Source organism: Octopus sinensis, linkage group LG29 (genome assembly GCF_006345805.1).
Source record: "Octopus sinensis linkage group LG29, ASM634580v1, whole genome shotgun sequence".
Lineage (NCBI taxonomy): Eukaryota > Metazoa > Mollusca > Cephalopoda > Octopoda > Octopodidae > Octopus > Octopus sinensis.
Window position 1 is genome coordinate 16,241,642 of NC_043025.1, and position 14,236 is coordinate 16,255,877.

Genomic DNA, 14,236 nt, shown 5'->3' on the forward strand with positions numbered 1-14,236 from the left:
TATTATATATATATATATATGAGTATATGTATATATATAATATATATATATATATATATATATATATATATATAATATATATATATATATATATATATATATATGAGTATATATATTATATATATATATATATATATATACTATATAAAATGCGACAAGAATGCAATACAAAATGGGACAAGCACCAGATTAGCCTCGCAATAAGAAAGAAAACTTCGAATGACCTGTCCTTGTTTTCTTTGTATTGTCTATCTGGATGTTTTGTCCCTTTTTCTATCACCTAGCTGTCCGCATGTTTTGCGTGTTCTTGTCCCATTTCTGTATTTATATATATATATTTATATATAAATTAAAAATGAGGGTGTCTGAGAGACACCAACATGCCGAAATAGCAGTCGAAATTCTGACTATAAAATCCACGTTAAGTGTTCATATCGTACCATGAGATAAGACAGAGGGACAAAATAGACAAGCAAAAGTTATTGAATAATTCAAGATCCAGGATTTCTGGTTTTGCTTTAAATAAGCTTTACCGTCATCAATTGAATATATCAAGGGTACATAAATACAGATATATATATGCAGAGCAAACGATATACTTACATATACGAACGTCCATACATACATATGTACGTATGCACACGGCCAGTTAAATTGCCCGCCAAAACACCCCATAAGCACGATATGGTTAAAATAAACACCGCAGTGAATATAATAACGAATTATATAACTTTATAAATGAGGATAATATCGATATTTAAATATCGATATTATCAAGTGGCCAGCATGGGAAAAAATACCGTACAAACATAATAATTTTTTACAATTAAAAATGAGGGTGTCTGAGAGACACCACCATGCCGAAATAGCAGTCGAAACTCTGACTATAAAATCCACGTTAAGTGTTCATATCGTACCATGAGATATAAATATCGATATAATCCTCAGTTATAAATTTATATATATATATATATATAGTAATAGATAAATATGACCTAGGTATCCAAGTGTAGGAAGTTCGTAAGCTTCAAGCAATTAGATGGTTAGTATAGGAGACAGAAAATGGACAATGTACAATAAATGAGTTTATTAACATCATAAGTTGTGTGTGTATCTCATTTCATAGTGAAATCACAAAAATTTCGATAAGCTCTCAGTTTAGCAATTTGCTAAAAATGTGAATATAGGTATGAAAACTAGAAATTAGATAGCAACACGGTTCAGTGATACCACACACTCTTCAGAGATGGCAGGTAGGTATGGAAAAAATATTTTTTCTCTTAAAAGCAAAAGACTTGAAATTTTGTGGGTGGGAGTTATTCTGTAACATCAACCCCTGTGCTCGACTGGTACATGTATCTGTGACCCCAAAAGGATGAAAGGCAAGGCCAATTTCGACAGAATCCATACTTAGGACATGAAGCAGAATGAAATGTTGCATGCAAATGATTCAGCCAATTTGCTGCCTAAAAGAGGGAAACAAATTTATTAACAAATGTGCAAATGCACATTTTTCTGACTTAGATTCTTAGACAGCTATGTATGTGTGTGTGTATATATATATATATGTGTGTATGTGTGTGTGTGTATATATATATATATATGTGTGTGTGTGTGTATATATATATATGTGTGTGTGTGTGTATATATATATATATGTGTGTGTGTGTGTGTGTGTGTATATATATATATTATATGTGTGTGTGTGTGTGTGTATATATATATATATGTGTGTGTGTGTATATATATATATATGTGTGTGTGTGTGTAATATATATATATATGTGTGTGTGTGTGTGTGTGTATATATATATATATGTGTGTGTGTGTGTGTGTGTATATATATGTGTGTGTGTGTGTATATATATATATATATGTGTGTGTGTGTGTGTGTGTATATATATATATATGTGTGTGTGTGTGTGTGTGTGTATATATATATATATGTGTGTGTGTGTGTGTGTATATATATATATGTGTGTGTGTGTGTGTGTGTATATATATATTTATATATGTGTGTGTGTGTGTGTATATATATATATATGTGTGTGTGTGTGTGTGTGTGTATATATATATATATGTGTGTGTGTGTATATATATATATATGTGAGAAAGAATAAGTTGAAGTAGAACAATTCACACTTTTATGGTGAGACCAAAAAGATATATTTCTAATAAATATTAATCATATCAAAATGATATCATGCTAAAGCAAGCAATTAAAATATGAAAATAACAAGTAAAAGCTTGTTATAAGCAAGTAGAGGATAAAATCTTATATAAAACACTATAAACAGTTAGAAAAATGCCCTATATCAAACATTTTACTTATATATATATATATATATATATATATATATATATATATCTATATATATATATATAAATATTACGGTGATGTACTCGCATAGCAAGTAATTGATCTGAGATCGTGTGCTGAAACGAAAACAATTGCAGCGTGGAAGGTGTTTGTAAGCCATTTAAGAAACACACAAAAGCCGTTCGATTCACTTCAACATTTAAGTTTAATTTGTCAAAATATTTTCGTTGCTAAAATACTATATATATATAGTACCAATATTATATATATATATATAGTACCAGTATTGCTAGAATAAAACAACACGGGTGCAATAAGCACCATTTTATTGATCAACAAGAGAAGCAACCTCCCTAAGCACTGGGCGAAGCTTGCCTCCCTTGTCAGACAATAGAATTGTGCTTATTGCACCTATGAGTTGTTTTAACTCTTATTTCTAGCAATGCTGGTGCTGACTAATGCCCTTACTCATTTTAGTGATGCTTTTAATTTTGCTTTTCAGTTATAAAATTGCTAACAAGCCACCCTTATTATACACACACACACACATGTATATATATGTAAACAGTAAAAATAAATACAAACTGGGACAAGAACATGAAACACCAAAGAGACGACACAAGAACCACAGGACGGGACATTTGAAGCCCTCAGTCATCAGTCAAGAACCAGATCATCTTCGCAATTTCGGCTGATTAATCTTGAGATTGCTCCGATCTGGGCAGCCCCCATGTGTGTGTGTGTGAAAAGGTTGAATTATATTTCATCCTTTACTTTGGAGGGTTCCAATGGGCGATTTCTAACAAAGATTCTTCATATTTTGCTGGTAGCTTACTGGCGGAAGATTTATGCGAATATGAAAATATTAAATGTATATGGAGTGTTATGAGAATTTATGGAAGGGTATCCCATAGAAACTCCACAAATTTGTTAAAAATGGAGAAGAGAAGATGTTAAAATTTGAAAGAATTTTCATAGAAGAATATAATCGTTTCAGTGAGATTAACATGTAAATACATGGTAGAATAATTAAATCAATTTGAGTAAATTAAATTAATTGCATATAACTGTTCTCCTCAGTACAAGAAGTATACAGCAAAAAACCATTACAGAAGATGAAGGAAATAGCAGATAACCAATTCGGATGTACATAAGGATATCCTTATGAAAAATTGAGATCAAACTAAAGAATGCTGTTGAGTCTAGTTGTGTATAAAGACACGAGTAATCAATGCCAAACAATTTTACAACCAAAAGGCAAGAATAAATACGTCACTAAAATGACTAAGGACACTAGTTTTTGCATTTATGTACTCTTGTGTGTGTATATGTGTGCATATATATATATATATATATAATATATATATATATAACGGGAAGCTTTATGAAAATAGACAAAAGACGAAGGCAGGTGGAGTACAAACAAACAATTGTATTAGTATGGCGCTCAGGAAATATAAATAAAACAAGTCTTTAACGTTTCGAGCCTACGCTCTTCAACAGAAAGATACACAGAAAAGAAACACGGAGAGAAAAAAATGCGTACAGAGGCTAGCGAATCAACATATATATATATATATATATATATTATATATATATATATATATATATATATATATATATATATATATATATATATTGTTGTGACCCCTTCAGTCATGAATGACCATGGATTACACCTAGAAGATTACCCTCCGAGGCACAAGTCTGGACAAGGTTGTTTATGGAAGACCAGCAGTCGCCCACACATACCAGCCCCTCCTCTCCACGCCACCAACGTTGTCCAAGGAAAAGGCAAAGGGGCCGATACAGCTTGGTGCCAGTGATGTTGCAGCTCATTTATTCATGTGCAAGTGGCTGAGCACTCCGCAGACACGTGTACCCTTAGCGTAGTTTTTGGGGAGATTCAGCATAACACAGAATGTGACAAGGCTGGCCCCTTTGAAATACAGGTACAACAGAAACAGGAGGAAAGAGTAAGTTTGTTGTCATCCATGCTGACATAGGGCTGGACGGTTTGACCAAGGCTGCCAAGCTGGAAGGCTGCACCAGACTCCAGTCTGATTCGGGATGGCTTCTACAGCTGGATGCCCTCCCTAACAACAATCGCTCCAAGAGCGTAATCGGTGCATTTATGTGCCACCATCATGGGTGCCATTTCCGTGACACCAGTTTCTTCCACGATTATGATTTCACTTGGTTTGCTGGCTCTTCTGCTCAAGCATGGCCTTTTGCCAAACGTCTTGGTCCTTTACCATTGCCTCTGTAAGGCCTAGCACTAAAAAGCTGCTTTTCATATGACACTGCCATTGGCCCTAAAAGGTGTTTTTTACATGCCACTGGCACGGGTGCCATCATGTGATACCAGCATCGGCCATGACTATGATTTTGCTTGGCTTCATGGGTCACAACATAATACCAAAGGTCTCGGTCATTCGTCGTTGCCTCTGTGAGGCCCAAAGTTCAAAGATCATGCTTCACTATCTCGTCCCATGTTTTTTGGGGTCTCCCTCTTCCACAGTTTCCTTCAACTTGTAGAGATTGGCACTTCTTCACACGGCTGTCCTCATCCATATGCATCACATGACCATACCAGCGCAGTCGTCTCTCTTGCACACCACATCTGATTTCTCTTATGGCCAACTTTTCTCTCAAAATGATTTACACTGACATTGCACATCCTGGTTTCATTTCTTTCAAGCTTAAGCATGTCCTTAGATGTCACAGCCCATGTTTCAGTGCTGCGTAGCACAGGCATCATACAATCTTTCGCTCTCTGAACTTCACCCAGCCTATTCTTATTCTCAAAGTCATACTCTCAGAGCATCCGCCTCTGCTACTAACTTGGTCCCCTAGATAACAGAAGCTATCTACTACCTCTAGCTTACCTGCCTGGCAGTTGATGGAGTCTATTTTCTGTATATTTTTGGTGTTTATTCTACCTGTGCATCTTCCGCATACAAAAGTTATTTTCCCTGTTAATCTTCTTCTGATATTGCTGCACCTTTTATGTGTCCAAAGCTTACACCAGATACATCTTATTTCTGCAGAGCGAGCAGGGCCATCTACCTGATTTGCCTGCCTTCCTACTTACTAAGACTTTGGTTTTTGTTAGGTTAACTCTAAGGCCCTTTGATTCTAGACCTTGCCTCCCTACCTGAAACTTCTTCTCTAGTTCTGGTAGCGATTCAGCTATAAAAGCAGGGTCATTAGCATAGAGGTGTCCCCAGGGTCAGCCTGTCTTGAATTCCTGTTATTGCCTGGGAGACTATGATGAACAAGAAGGGACTGAGGACTGATCCTTGGTGAACCCCTACTTGTACTCTGAATTCATTGTTATACTCATTGCCGACCTTCACCTTACTGACAGCATCCCTGCACATGGCCTGTACAGATCTCACCAACCACTCATCTATCCCTAGTTTTCACATTGACCACCAGATAAGGGATCGGGGGGGGGGAGGCGGATCTTGTCAAAGGCTTTCTCCAAGTCAAGAAAAGCCAAGCACAAAGGTTTATCTTAGGCGAGGAATTTCTGCTGCAGCTGCCTTACCAGAAATGTAGCATCAGTGGTGCTTCTCCCTGGCACAAAACCAAACTGCATCTCATTTAAGCTAACTCTCTCCCTAATTAGTTGGGCTATGGCTCCCTTTCTCTGTAACTTTGATCACCTGATCCAGCAGATTGATACTTCTGTAATTATTTCTAAGGCATCACCTTTATCTTTGTAGCAGTTGACTAGGGTGCTGCTACACCAGTCATTGGGTATGACTCCTTTGTGTACCACCTGATTTACAATATAGGTGACTAGACCATAACTCACACTGCCAGGTATTTTAAGCATCTCAGCAGTGATTCTTGATGGGCAAAGGGCATTCCCTGTCTTTATATCCTTAATTGCTTTATCTACCAAGGTACTGTCTATTCAAATAGCTGGTCCATTCATTCTCCACGTTCAGCAGTCTTTCGTAATGACGTTTCCAAGCTTCTTTCTTTGCAGAATCATTAAAGACAAGGGCACCACCATCCATGCGGACATATTTCTCTCCTATGACATTACAATTTTCTCTCACTTACTGTCTTGCAATCCAAAATACTTCAAGTCTTTGGTCCTTACGTTGCTGAACATAGGAAAACTTCTTTCCTGCTTCTCCCCTGGCTAGATATACCTGTCTCCTAGCCTCCCTTCTGGCTGCTATCTGATACAGATCCCTGCTACCCCCTGTTTCTTGGTCTCTAGCTCCTCCTTCTCGTCAAATTTCTCAATTACGATGTCCCTAAATCTCTGATCATATGAAAGGTCGTTGAGCTTCCAAATCCTTCTTTTCCAGATTAGTCTGTTTCTTTGCATCCTTCTGGCCTGGAGTCCAAGGTCACTAATGACTAGTCTGTGCTGGGGGTAGGGGTACAGTCTTCACCAGAGAAGGTCTTTGTGTTTAGGGGCAACCATGCATCTTGCTGTCTGGTGAGAATGTAATCAATTTGGCTAGCATAGTTACCTGATTGGTAGGTTATAAGGTGGATGACTGGCCTCCCCAAGATGGTATTGCAGACCAATAGGTTATTCGATTCACGGAATTCCAGTAGCCTTGTCCTCTCTTTATTTTGGGAATCAATTGCATGGCACTCGTATATACCATGGAAGATATCAGGCTACTGCCTGATATACTCATGGAAATCCCCAGCCGCAAAGATGAGACCATTGTCACTCATCTTCGGGGTAGTTTGCAGAAGAATATCATAAAAGTGATTCTTTTGTTTATTTGGTAGGCCTGTTTGTGGAGCGTAGGCAGATATAATTGTAGCTATACTTTTCTGTAAGATTAGCTTGAGCTTAAGCACTTTATTGCACACCCTGACTACCTCTATGAACTTATTCACCCCATTTCTCTGTAAGAAGTATGCCCATACCACCTATCCTGTCACTGTTACTTTTCAGAAGATTTTATACTTATGTGTCTTGCCTGTGAGGAATCTGGCTGAAGCCCCTCTCCACCTTACCTCTTGAATGCGACATACACCAACACAACGCCATTCAAGCCGTTCATCAATCTCACAAGACCTACCTTTCAATGTGCCTACATTGACAGCACCAACCCTGAGAGTGGACAAAGGACTTGGGAGGGAACATGAGGAGGAGAGATGGTATTCAGCACCTGAAAAGAAGATATATAAATATCTATGTATATCTGTATTTATCTCTTTCTCTCTCTCTCTCTCTCTCTCTCTATATATATATATATATATATATCTTAATACATATATACATATTTTAATATATGTACAGAATTTTTAGCCATCACTGTATGTCGCAATGTATGTAAGCAACATGTGCATGTGTGTACATGAAAGGCAGGAACAAACATGCATCCCGTTTTCAATATTGTTCCTTATGTACACGAGAAGATTGTGTATACAGATGCTCTGCTGCATACATGCTAATATACACAAGAATATTATATGAACACACGTGCTATTATATGCATGTATACATACAAACATACATATACATATATAATATATATGTATATGAGAATATTGTGTATACAAATGAATTGTTTACATTCATAATGATATACAGTGTTGGTTAAAAAATATCTAGAGACCTATACTTACAGTTTGGTAATATAAAGCTCAGCTGCTATGCTGTATAGGGGGAATATTATATGCATATACACATACATACATACATACATACATACATACATACATACATACATACATATATATATACATATATATATATATATATATATATATATATATATATATATATATATATATATCTTTATTGCCCACAAGGAGCTAAACATAGAGGGGACAAACAAGGACAGACAAAGGGATTAAGTCGATTACATCGACCCCAGTGGGAAACTGGTACTTAATTTATCGACCCCGTAAGGATGAAAGGCAAAGTCAGCCTCGGCGGAATTTGAACTCAGAACGTAACGACAGAGTTCAAATTCGTCCGAGGTCGACTTTGCCTTTCATCCTTTCGGGGTCGGTAAATTAAGTACCAGTTTCCCACTGGGGTCGATGTAATCGACTTAATCCCTTTGTCTGTCCTTGTTTGTCCCCTCTATGTTTAGCTCCTTGTGGGCAATAAAGAAATATATATATATATATATATATATATATATATAGGTGGTAGCAGGGAATTGTATCAGACTACCAACAGAGAAGCTAAGAGACAGGTTTATTTAGCCAGAAGGGAAGCAGATAAGAAAAGATTTGGCAATGTTCTGCGCCGTGAGGACCAAAGACTTGAGGTATTCCGTGTTGCAAGACAGTGTGTGAGAGAGAATCGTGATGTTGTAGGAGAGAAATGTATTCGCATGGATGATGGTTCACTTGCGCTGAATGAGGATGCAAAGAGAGAGGTTTGGAGACACCATTATGAAAGGTTGCTGAATAAAGAAAATGAATGGGATAAAGAGAGTCTGCCGAATGTTGACCCAACAGAGGGACCAGCTATCTGAGTTGACAGTTCCTTAGTAGTTACGGCAATTAGAAGCATGAAGATGGAAAGCCCCATCAGGAATTACTGCAGAGATGCTCAAAATATCTGGTAGTGTTGGCTATAGCCTAGTCACCTGTATATTTAACCAGGTGATAAACGAAGGAGTCATACCCAATGACTGGTGTAGCAGCATAATAGTCAACTGCTACAAAGGTAAAGGTGACGCCCTAGATACAAATAACTACAGGGGTATCAAGCTGTTGGATCAGGTAATGATGGTCACGGAGAGGGTCATAGCCCAACTGATTAGGGTGAGAGTCAGCTTGGATGAGATGCAGTTTGGTTCAGTGCCAGAGAAAAGCACCACTGATGCTATATTCCTGGTAATACAGCAGCAGGAGAAATACCTAGCCAAAGATAAGCCCCTGTACCTGGCTTTCGTTGACATGGGGAAAGCCTTTGACAGAGTCCCCCGATCCCTTATGAGGAAACTAGGGATAGATGAATGGTTAGTGAGAGCTGTACAAGCCATGTACACGCTGTCAGTAAGGTGAGGGTTGGCAACGAGTACACTAAAGAATTCAAGGTAGAGGTAGGGGTCCACCAAGGTTCTGTTCTCAGCCCCCTTCTATTTATCATTGTCCTCCAGGAAATAACAGAGGAATTCAAGACAGGATGCCCCTGGGAGCTCCTATATGCTGATGACCTTGCTCTAATTGCTGAGTCACTATCAGAACTAGAGGCAAAGTTTCAAGTGTGGAGACAAGGATTAGAATCAAAGAGCCTTAAAATCAACCTAGCTAAAACCAAAGTCCAAATATGTAGGAAGGCAGGCAAATCACAAACGCCTTCAGGTAGATGGCCCTACCCGATCTGTAGAAAAGGCGTAGGTAGAAACTCTATAAGATGCACCAAGTGTAAGCTATGGACACATAAGAGATGCAGCAATGTCAAAGGAAGGCTAACTGGGAAGATAGTTTTTGTCTGTGGCAGATGCTCAGGAGCAATAAACATTGAAAATGCTCAGAGACCAACTTCTGCCACATTCCAGGGAGAAAAACTAGAAATTGTTGATAGCTTCCGTTACCTAGGTAACCAAGAAAGTAGCGGTGGGTGTGCTGAAAGTGTAACTGCTAGAATAAGAATAGCCTGGGCAAAGTTCAGAGAGCTCTTACCTCTGCTGGTGACAAAAGGCCTCTCGCTCAGAGTAAAAGGCAGACTGTATGACGCATGTGTACGAACAGCCATGCTACATGGCAATGAAACTTGGGCCGTGACTGCTGAGGATATGCGTAAGCTTGCAAGAAATGAAGCCAGTATGCTCCGATGGATGTGTAATGTCAGTGTTCATACTCAACAGAGTGTAAGTACCTTGAGAGAAATGTTGGACCTAATAAGTATTAGATGTGGTGTGCAAGAGAGACGTTTGCGCTGGTATGGTCATGTGGTGAGAATGGATGTGGATAGTTGTGTGAAAAAGTTCCACACCCTAGCGGTTGAGGGAATCTGTGGAAGAGGTAGACCCAGGAAGACCTGGGATGAGGTGGTGAAGCACGACCTTCGAACTTTAGGTCTCACCGAGGAAATGACTAGAGACCGAGACCTTTGGAAATATGCTGTGCGTGAGAAGACCCGGCAGGACAAGTGAGAACATAATCCATGGCCTTCTACGTGGGACGTAACCATCCCACTTATGTATACCTTTCCTTCTTTGACACAAACCCTACTTGTGAATACCTGTTGAGGCAAGTGAAAATTGAAATCGAAATCAACCAACATCAATGGAAATTGTAGCTGTGATACCAGTGCCGGTGGCACGTAAGGGAACCATCCGAACGTGACCGTTGCCAGTGCCACCCCGACTGGCCTCCGTGCCGGTGGCATGTAAAAAGCACCATCCAATTGTGGCCGTTGCCAGCCCCGCCTGGCCCCTGTGCCGGTGGCACATAAAAAGCAACATCTGATCGTGGCCGATGCCAGCCTCGTCTGGCACCTGTGCAGATGGTACATAAAAAACACCCACTACACTCACAGAGTGGTTGGCGTTAGTAAGGGCATCCAGTTGTAGAAACACTGCCAGAACAGACTGGGCCTGGCGCAGCCTTCTGGCTTCCCAGACCCCAGTTGAACCGTCCAACCCATGCTAGCAAGGAAAACGGACGTTAAACGATGATGATGATATATATACAGGGGTTGGACAAGATAATAAGAACACCTTAAAATTCCAAACAAATTTATTTTAATATGGGATAGGACCACCTTAGGCAGTAACTACAGCTTGAATTCTACGCATATATATATATATATATATATATATATATATATATATATATATATATATATATACTAGCATTATGACCCGGCGTTGCTGGGTCATGGTGCTAGTTTGGTAAATTAAAAATTTGGGGTAATAAAACATACAATGACATATTAAAAAGACGAATTAAAATTCCAGAGAAAAATACAGAAAAGATAAATATACAAATTTACAAAAATACATAAAAGTTCATCTATGGGCCGTTTCAGAGATGCACCAATTAATATGAAACATATATATTTAAAATTGACACTCCCCTCGTCAGGATGTTTTTACACACAACACATAGTACACGGAAACAAATGCACAATTACATACCTGCTACATGCGAAAGACCAGACATTACGTACTCCCAAAAGTTCTCATAGATAATGAATGCTACTTTATAAGCATATAATTCAATCTAGCAGCTATAGTAAATGGTATGAGCACAGCCCCATCTGGACTAATTCACTTCTGCACTTAATTAAATTTTTCATCTTTTAATTCCTCCCATTCATGCAAAGCTACATATTCGAGTTCAAGTCCTTGATACATTTTATACTAATTGCTATTTTTCTTTTAATTGTTATATTACGATTTAATTACCATTTTAATAAAATAATTTAATTACTAAAATTTAATTACTAAAAATTTAGTATATTTACTATATTTAATTCAATTGTTATTATTACCTCTAACTTTTATTGCAATTTTTATTTCTAAATTTCTTATGGAACGTCGAGTGGATCTTATGCGTACAATATATTTTTATATGATGTTTATATATTTCCAAACGTCGGGCTTTATATCTGTTCTGTATATATAAATGAATATATGAATATATGTATGTGTTTGATCTCTCTGTGGATTTTGTAGTGCTTTTGTAGTTGCTGCTCGTATTGCCTCCCCTCGGATTAAAAAATGTATACAGCTCATTTGAGCACAACTGTTCCGGTCTGTTATATATTTTGAGCGTTGTTGTCACTAACGATCTCAAGATATAACTTTATATTTTGTAATATATATATATATACACACATCCATATACATACAATAGAGAGATGTCTTTGTTTTACTTTTAACACGTAATACTGAAATAGTGGAGAAGATATGATACTGCTGTGGGCTCGCTCTAGGCAAGAAGTTAAACACTTTTTTTTTGCCCATGATACTACTTGGACCCTAAGTAAGGCATGTGTAAAATTTGAATGAAATTGGTTCTGTAGTTCTCACGTTTTAGGGAATCAGAGTGCTGTGGGTTCGCCCTAGGCAAAAAGTAAAAAGTTCTTTTGTTGATGACACTCCCCGGACCCTAAATAAGGCATGTGTGAAATTTGAAGGAAATTGATTGCGTAGTTCTCAAGTTTTAGGGAAACACACTGACAGACAGACACACATTCTCATTTATATATATATATATATATATATATATATCTATATATATATAATATATATATATATATATATATATATATATATATATTATATATATATATTATATTATATATATATTATATATATATATATATTATATTATATATATACGTTATATATATATATATATATATATATATATATATATATATATATATGAAAGTGAAAAAGACTCCCTTTGGTCCTGAATGACCATGGGATTGCACCTAGAAAGCTAGAAAGTTCTCCCTCCAAGGGACAAATCTGGACAAGGTTGTTTATGGAAGACCAGCGTTATCCAAGGGGAGGGAAAGGGGCCGATACAGCTTGGCACCAGTGACATCACAACTCATTTCTACAGCTGAGTGAACTGGAGCAATGTGGAATAAAGTGTCTTGCTCAAGAACATAACGCATAGGCCGGCTCAGGAATTGAACTCATTACTTCAGGATTGTCAGCCTGATGCTCTAATCACTGAGCCATGTACCTTGATATATATACATATATATATATGTGATGTGTGTGAGTTTGTGTGTGCATGTGTGTTTGTGTGTGTGTATATATATATATATATATATGTATATATATATATATATATATAAGAGAAAAAAAATCTATCAGAAAGGAACTCTATCTCTCTTAAAAAAATATCTTTTGATAAGCATAACAAATGTGCAACCGGTAAAAAGAACTTTCACCTAATTAAATACACTCTCCCTTACTTAAATTATTTTGTCAGCATTTTATTCATTTCCTTTTTTTATATATCACAACTCGTGTTCCACATCTCCTTTTTTAAATATATATATATATATATATAATATATATATATATATATATATATATATATATATATATGTATGTGTGTGCATGTGTGTTTGTGTGTGTATGTGTGTATGCATAATCAAAATATGAGTAACAAAGGTGTCCAAGTTTCAATTCCTTTTTGTCACTCATTACCGTTTTACTCACCAACCCTGGAATCTGCTTTTCGGAAATATTTGGAAAGTATCTTTATAGAAAGTCTATGTCTGCACCAGCAAGAGCTGATTTATTCACCAAGTTGGATTATGCCATCTGCATAAACTGCATGAATATCGGATGGAACAAAATTCTATGTAGAGTTCGATACTCACCTGATATTGTCTGAGTATGCAAATAAGTTCGTTCTAACAAGGTGCCTCAATTTAAGTACCCGATTCAACTGAATCTAAATTATATAATTATATATCTAAAGGTGGTGATCTGGCTGAAATGTTAGCGCACTGGGCGAAATGCTTAGCAGTATTTTGTCTGTCTTTACATTCTGAGTTCAAATCCTGCCGAGGTCGACTTTGCCTTTCATCCTGCCAGGGTTGATTAAATCAAGTACCAGTTGTGTACTGAGGTTGATCTAATCGACTGACCCCCTCCCCCAAAATTTCGGGCCTTGTGTCTAGAGTAGAAAAGAATATAATTATATATCTATGTGTGTGTGTGTCTTTGTGTCTGTGTTTGTCCTCCCCCATCACCATTTGACAACCGATGTTGGTGTGTTTACACCCCCATAACTTAGTGGTTCACCCAAAGGAGACCAACAGAATGAGTTCTAGGCTTAAATATTACAGTCGATTTTTTCAGCTAAAAACCTTTCAGGATGGTGCTCCAGTATGGCCAGAGTCAAATCACTGAAACAAGTAAAAGAATAAACAAAATATACTTTGCTTGCAAACCGTCCGTAATGTGGAGGAGAGAAAAATCAATG